Here is a 6,081-nt window from a genome sequence, read left to right on the forward strand (position 1 = left end):
AAATGTTTGAGCATCAAGCAATGCATCTCACAGTGAAAGGTGCTCCATTGGCCTCCAGAGGGACCTGCTTCCACAAAGGCTTATTTGTGGGGTGTCTCATTAGTTTGGTGCTGAATACAATTTAATTCACGAATCTTCTAATCAGAGCCTCTCAGAGACCAGACAAAGGAATGCGGAGAAATAGGTGAATCTGACAAGTTTGGATTCTCTCAGCTTTTCGGTTTTCCAACCTTTAGTGCAGTTCCCCCACATTTTCACGTAAGTTCCTTTTTAAAAAAAAAAAGTCCTCATGAAAACTCACCAATTTGTTCCAATATACAGGTGTTCGTATTCATTCCCCCCCCCCTAATATACACATTTAGGCTATTTTCCCCAAATATAGTGCTTTCTGTATGCTATTTTCACCAACATATGCCTTTTTATGCACCCTTTACCCTAGTGCAGGCATAGGCAAACTCGGCCCTCCAGATGTTTTGAGACTACAACTCCCCTCATCCCTGGCCACTGGTCCTGTTAGCTAGGAGTGATGGGAGTTGTAGTCCCAAAACATCTGGAGGGCCGAGTTTGCCTATGCCTGCCCTAGTGCAGTGTTTCCCAACCGGTGTTCCGCGGCACACTAGTGCCGTGGGAGGGAGGCGGGTGAGTCGGGCGGCGAGAGGCGGCGGCGGCGAGGATCCGCGTCGAGCCGGGGGCGGCTCCGCGGTGGTGGTGCCGAGCGGCGGGGCAGAGCGCGCAAAAGGGAGGAGCGCGAGACAGCGGAGGAGGAGGAGGCCGGCATGTCCGGGCAGCAGCAGCAACAGCAGCAGCAGCAACTCCCGGCGACGGCTCCTCCTCCGCCCGCTATCGCCGCCACCACCACAACAGCCGCCGCCGCCTCAGCTGCCGCCGTCCCTCAGTCCCTCGCTCTGCTGCCTCCTCCCACCCCGGCAAGGGGAAGGGAAAAAACGTTCACTTTTGTGCATCCCTCCCGGCGTGACGCTGCGCGCTGACGTCACGGGGCAGGGCTTTAATGGTGGTGTGCCGCGAGATTTTTTTCCGGTAAACAGGTGTGCCGTTGCCCAAAAACGTTTGGGAAACACTGCCCTAGTGCAATCACATTTGTATTTGTTATGCAGCTGGAGAGCAGAATTGCAAAATTCAGAAAAGTGCGAATTTTAAAGGTTGGCTTTGCTGTGGTTCAAATATTGTTTCAGAAAGTTGGTAGGCTTGTGTTGAAACATGAACCAAATTTCTCCCCCATCTCTAGGAATGAAATGCATATTGGAATCATTGGCTTCTAGCTAGAAATACATGCAGAATTATTATTATTGATACAGTGGTGCCTCGCAAGACGAAATTAATTTGTTCCGCAAGTTTTTTCTTCTTGCGAGTTTTTCGTCTTGCGAAGCACGGTTTCCCATAGCAGGGGTCTGCAACCCGCGGCTCCGGAGCCGCATGTGGCTCTTTTACACCTTTGCTGCGGCTCCGGGACAGATACTAGTGAGGGGAGGAGGCGCATTGTGCGCCCGACACTCCCCACTGTGGCGGGCGCTGTACTGGCTGTGCCGTCGCATGGGGTCGGTGCGTGCATTAGTCACACACCATCCTGATGTCACCTTCATGTCCGCTGTCAGATCGCGGCTCCGGAGATATATTTGTTTTAAATGTCGCAATGGTTTTGCGGCTCCCAGTTGTTTTTTTCTTCGGAAACGGGTCCAAGTGGCTCTTTTTGTCTTAAAGGTTGCAGACCCCTGCCCATAGGAATGCATTGAAAATCAATTAATGCGTTCCTATGGAAACCGCTTGCCAGGCTGGCGGTGCGGAGAAGGGCTTTTCTCCCCACCGCAAGCCTTCAGGACAGGTACAGGAACAGAGGGGAAGGGGCTTCTCCTCTGTTCCTGGGGCTTGCGGTGGGAGGAGGGTTTTTCCTCCCCACCGCCAACATTCAGAACAGCATTCTGAATGTTGGCGGTGGGAAGGAAAACCCTCCTCCCACCGCACGTCTTCAGGACAGCCATCCGAAGGCTGGCACGGGGAGAAGGGCTTTCCGCCCCACCGCCAGCCTTCGGAGGAGCCTTCCGAAGGCTGGCGCGGGGAGAAGGGCTTTCCGCCCCACCGCCAGCCTTCAGAGGAGCCTTCCGAAGGCTGGCGCGGGGAGAAGGGCTTTCCGCCCCACCGCCAGCCTTCGGAGGAGGTCCGAGGACAGTGGGGAAGACGCGCTGCGCTTCCCCGCTGTCCCGGAGATTTCCCTATGGGCTTTCGTCTTGCGAAGGAAGCCCATAGGGAAATTCGTTTTGCGAAGTGCCTCCAAAACGGAAAACCCTTTCGTCTAGCGGGTTTTCCGTCTTGCAAGGCGTTCGTCTTGCGGGGCACCACTGTACGTTGAATTTTTAATCCAAAAATGCTATTATGGAATGAAAGCAACGCCATTTAGCAATGCTGACTAAAAAGTCCCAATTAAATCCATATCAAACAACAACACGCATCAGGCTTCATCCACACTTCTGGGAAGCATTGGTAACCATGCATTGGTATAAGAGGTTTCCCTCCACTTTCCCTGACGAAACCTGTTCTTTGCTGCTGAACCAGAGCAAACAACAATCCACAGAAAACCTGATTGACATTTACTTGGATTTGGTGATTTAAAAAAGCAGGGGGGCGGTGGCTAGACGAGTAGAAGTGTAGACGAGCCCTTTGAAGAACCCCATTCTCTTGTGTGGCTATAAAATCTCACATAAAAGGAGAATGTCAAACCAGTTCTAGAGCACTCATTCATTGATAAGCTAACCATGTTCTCTTCTGAGTTTCTTTGGAACAGTAGCCTTCAAACTTTTTGCACATAGGACCACACTGAGGGGGTCCGCTTTTTCATTATTACATCTCCCCATATACTTGTACAGTGGTGGCGCTGCTGTTTGCAGTCCTCCTTAAGTCAAGCTGATCCCTGGGAGTGGTCTGAGACCTAATTTACCTGCTGAAAACGAATGTTATATATGCCATTTCAAAACCATTTGCTTTACTTAGGGATGTGCACTTCAGGTAAGGTTTTATTCATAGGCCATCTGGTGGTCATAACTGGAAGTGAAGTCTTTTGTGAGAAATAACTACTGTTGATGCACACAGCCTTGTATTCAGAGATAACACAACTTTGGATTTATTTACTGGTTCAAAGGGATGATTCAGGCCTGTCCAATGTGTGTGTAGTACTATAAACAAACAAGCGGCCTTAAACAAGCCATACCTTTTTGTGGTCCACAGCAGCCATTTTGCAAGAAACCATGGAGGGAGGGAGTGGGGAGGGAGGGGGAGAAAGTGGACAAACAAAAGAGTATCCCCTTTTCATTGTTTGCCTTTTACAAAGTTTCAGAGGGTTTTCCTGTTTTGCCTTTGCTTTTTGTTATTTTGAGGTCAATATTCCACGGTCGGGAACAGATTATAAATTTCCCTATAGAAATCAATGGAAATCATTGACTCGTTATGTGAACACTCACCTAAGGAATGATTTCCTGGGAATGCATTGTGCTCAGAAAGCGGGACCTGTGTGTGTTTGCAAAACTTGATCTTGTTGGTTTCATATCTGTGCAGGGATCTGGCCCAACCTTTCAAGGAAGCAAAACAACTCGCTAAAAACAACTTCTCAAAACTGTTGCACTGGGCTGTTAACAATTCCAGCTGATCACACCAACCCACCGTGTTGACTGGGGTGGTGGTGGTTAGTCATCATCATTAACAAGACAGGTTGATTGGTTTAGCTGCTTTTGCCAGCAGATCGCAGTGGGGCTGCTAAGAATAGCTGGAGGATATAGAGAAAGAAATCCACCAAAGCTTAGTGGGAAGAGGAAGGGAAGGAGAGAAGCAAAGACGTCAGCAGTCTGGGTGTGCCATATGCAGGACAATAGCTCAGCAAGACAGGTAAAGGATAGGATCGGATTAGCTGCCAGACAGTCTCCCGTTGTCTGTTATCAGCACTGTAAGAACATTGGTGCTTAAGACTACTGATTTTAAAAGGGACGCATTATAGAGGGGGTTAGATGTATTAGTCTGGCGCAGTCAAAAAAAGAAGCAAAGGATTGTGTGGCATAGGGAGACAAACAGATTTATTGTGGCATAACTGTACTTGGACTACAGCCCACGCCATTAAATGCACGACATGTTATCCTTAGCCAGAAGGTATTATATACAAAAAGATACCCACACAAATATGGGTATACAGGAAAAGGAGATGTGAACATCGTGGCCAAGGTGCCACGAAATGCAGCCTTTGAAAATTCTGCGCAGTGTTCCACTATATACAAGTTAGGTGCAGTTACCATTTATAGTCTCAACTAGGAGGACCAAAGTGTTGTACGTTTTCAAGCACAATTCAAAGTGTTGGTGTTGGTGTCAGTGTCAGGCTTCAGGAAATTGGTTTCCTTCCCCAGTGGCAGTAGATAAGCAGAACAAAGGGAAGGGAGTCTTCTTATCAGTTAGGAACTTTAATAATCACAGTGAGAGAAGAAAGAACCATCTCCTAGAAATGGTGGTGCTCCCAATTAAGGGTTCCACCCCTTACGTCCTTATTAATCCATGTCACTTCTACGTCTTGTAATCTGAGCCTGTCCCCTCTGTGCTTTGTGTGCTTTCTGTTCTGCCATTTTCTCAGCTCTTTTTGACCTTGGGGAGAGTGGATGGATGCTTTCCAGAGACCGTGAATCTGTTAACCCTCTCTCTCTCAGTGTTTCTTCTCCTAGCTGTTCCCCATCCAATATTTCCCAGCTTCTGCCTTCTGAACTATGCCCCTCTGCAAACCACTGCTCCAAATCTATACTGTCCTCCTGCTCCTGGGAAGATTCAGGATCCAGATTAGGAGCGGGGGGGGGGCTCCCACTATTCCTCCTCAGTGCAGCCCTCCCCAGCACAGTCCCTGGCATCTGACCTTTAAAGCCCTAAATGGCCTTGGCCCAGTATACCTGAAGGAGCGCCTCCACCCCCATTGTTCTGCCTGGATACTGAGGTCCAGCTCAGAGGGCCTTGTGTGAGAAGTGAGGTTACAGGGAACCCGGCAGAGGGCCTTCACAGTAGTGGCACCTGCTCTGTGGAATGCCCTCCCATCAGATGCCAAGGAAATAAACAACTACCTGACTTTTGGAAGACATCTGAAGCCAGCCCTGTTTAGGGAAGTTTTTATGGTTGATGCTGTTTTGTGTTTTCAATATTTTGTTGAGAGCCACCCAGACTGGCTGAGGGAAACCCAGTCAGATGGGTAGCATATCATCATCATCATCATCATCATCATCATCATCTACAATTCCCACCATCCCAGATTATTGGCCATATTGCTTGGGAATATTACTACAATATGTCTCACTGGGCTCTGCTTGAGACTCGGCATGATAGCTTGCTGACTCTCTGATTCTTTTGGTCACAGATCTGGCACTGTGGGAACTGTGATACTAAAGCCACACTCATGCCAATCGCAGGAACTCTACTGAGAATCAAGAGTTCATTCCTGCAGCAGCAGCAGCAGCAGCAGCCATAAGCATTATTGCAACAGGCTCCTGCTTCATATAAGCAAAGCTTCAGCAGCTTACAGTGAAAGGATTAAGCAGGTTCAGGGAAATATCATAGATGCATTTTAAGGAAATGAGAGGGCTTATATACTAGAATAGAATGGGGCTTCTGGCAAACCTGTCCTGTTTCCGCCACAAGCTTTTCTCTATGACCTTGGGGAAGTCATTCAATCTCTATTTGTTCCACAGGGCAACATACAGGTAGGCTGGGCAACTTGTTCAGTCTTCAGGGCCTGCAGGATAACTCAGCACTCACATTCTCCCATTCCTTCTGCAACTGGGGGAAGGAAAGTTGTCAGGTGATTACGGTAGTCTTTTTTTTATTATGCTTTCTGATAAGGAATGTCATTCAGTTGACCCCTTTTCTATGCAAGCTTGAGTTCCTATTCCGAAAATCTGGAGAAGCATAAGGTGGCTGATGGATCCATGCCGTCAACATTTCAGGAGGGCAAATCATATACTATGATGTCACAATGAGCCTTGGCAGATAGAGATGTCACAGAGGTGCTGAGTAGTCTAGCTGAGTAGTCTAGGATTAGAGAGAAGAGGGGCT

At 48.4% G+C, this 6,081-nt stretch overlaps 1 long non-coding RNA gene across 1 annotated transcript; it reads right to left on the reverse strand.

Moving 5' to 3' along the window:
- Nucleotides 1-5,775, reverse strand: LOC309526109. Its single transcript, XR_014216672.1, has 3 exons — nt 5,647-5,775; nt 3,471-3,578; nt 1-266 (listed from the first exon to the last, which is right to left on the reverse strand). It is a non-coding gene; the product is annotated as an uncharacterized lncRNA (long non-coding RNA).
- Nucleotides 5,776-6,081: the final 306 nt, after the last annotated feature.

This window comes from Podarcis vaucheri (assembly GCF_965113315.1).
Source record: "Podarcis vaucheri genome assembly, chromosome: 2".
NCBI classification, from domain to species: domain Eukaryota; kingdom Metazoa; phylum Chordata; class Lepidosauria; order Squamata; family Lacertidae; genus Podarcis; species Podarcis vaucheri.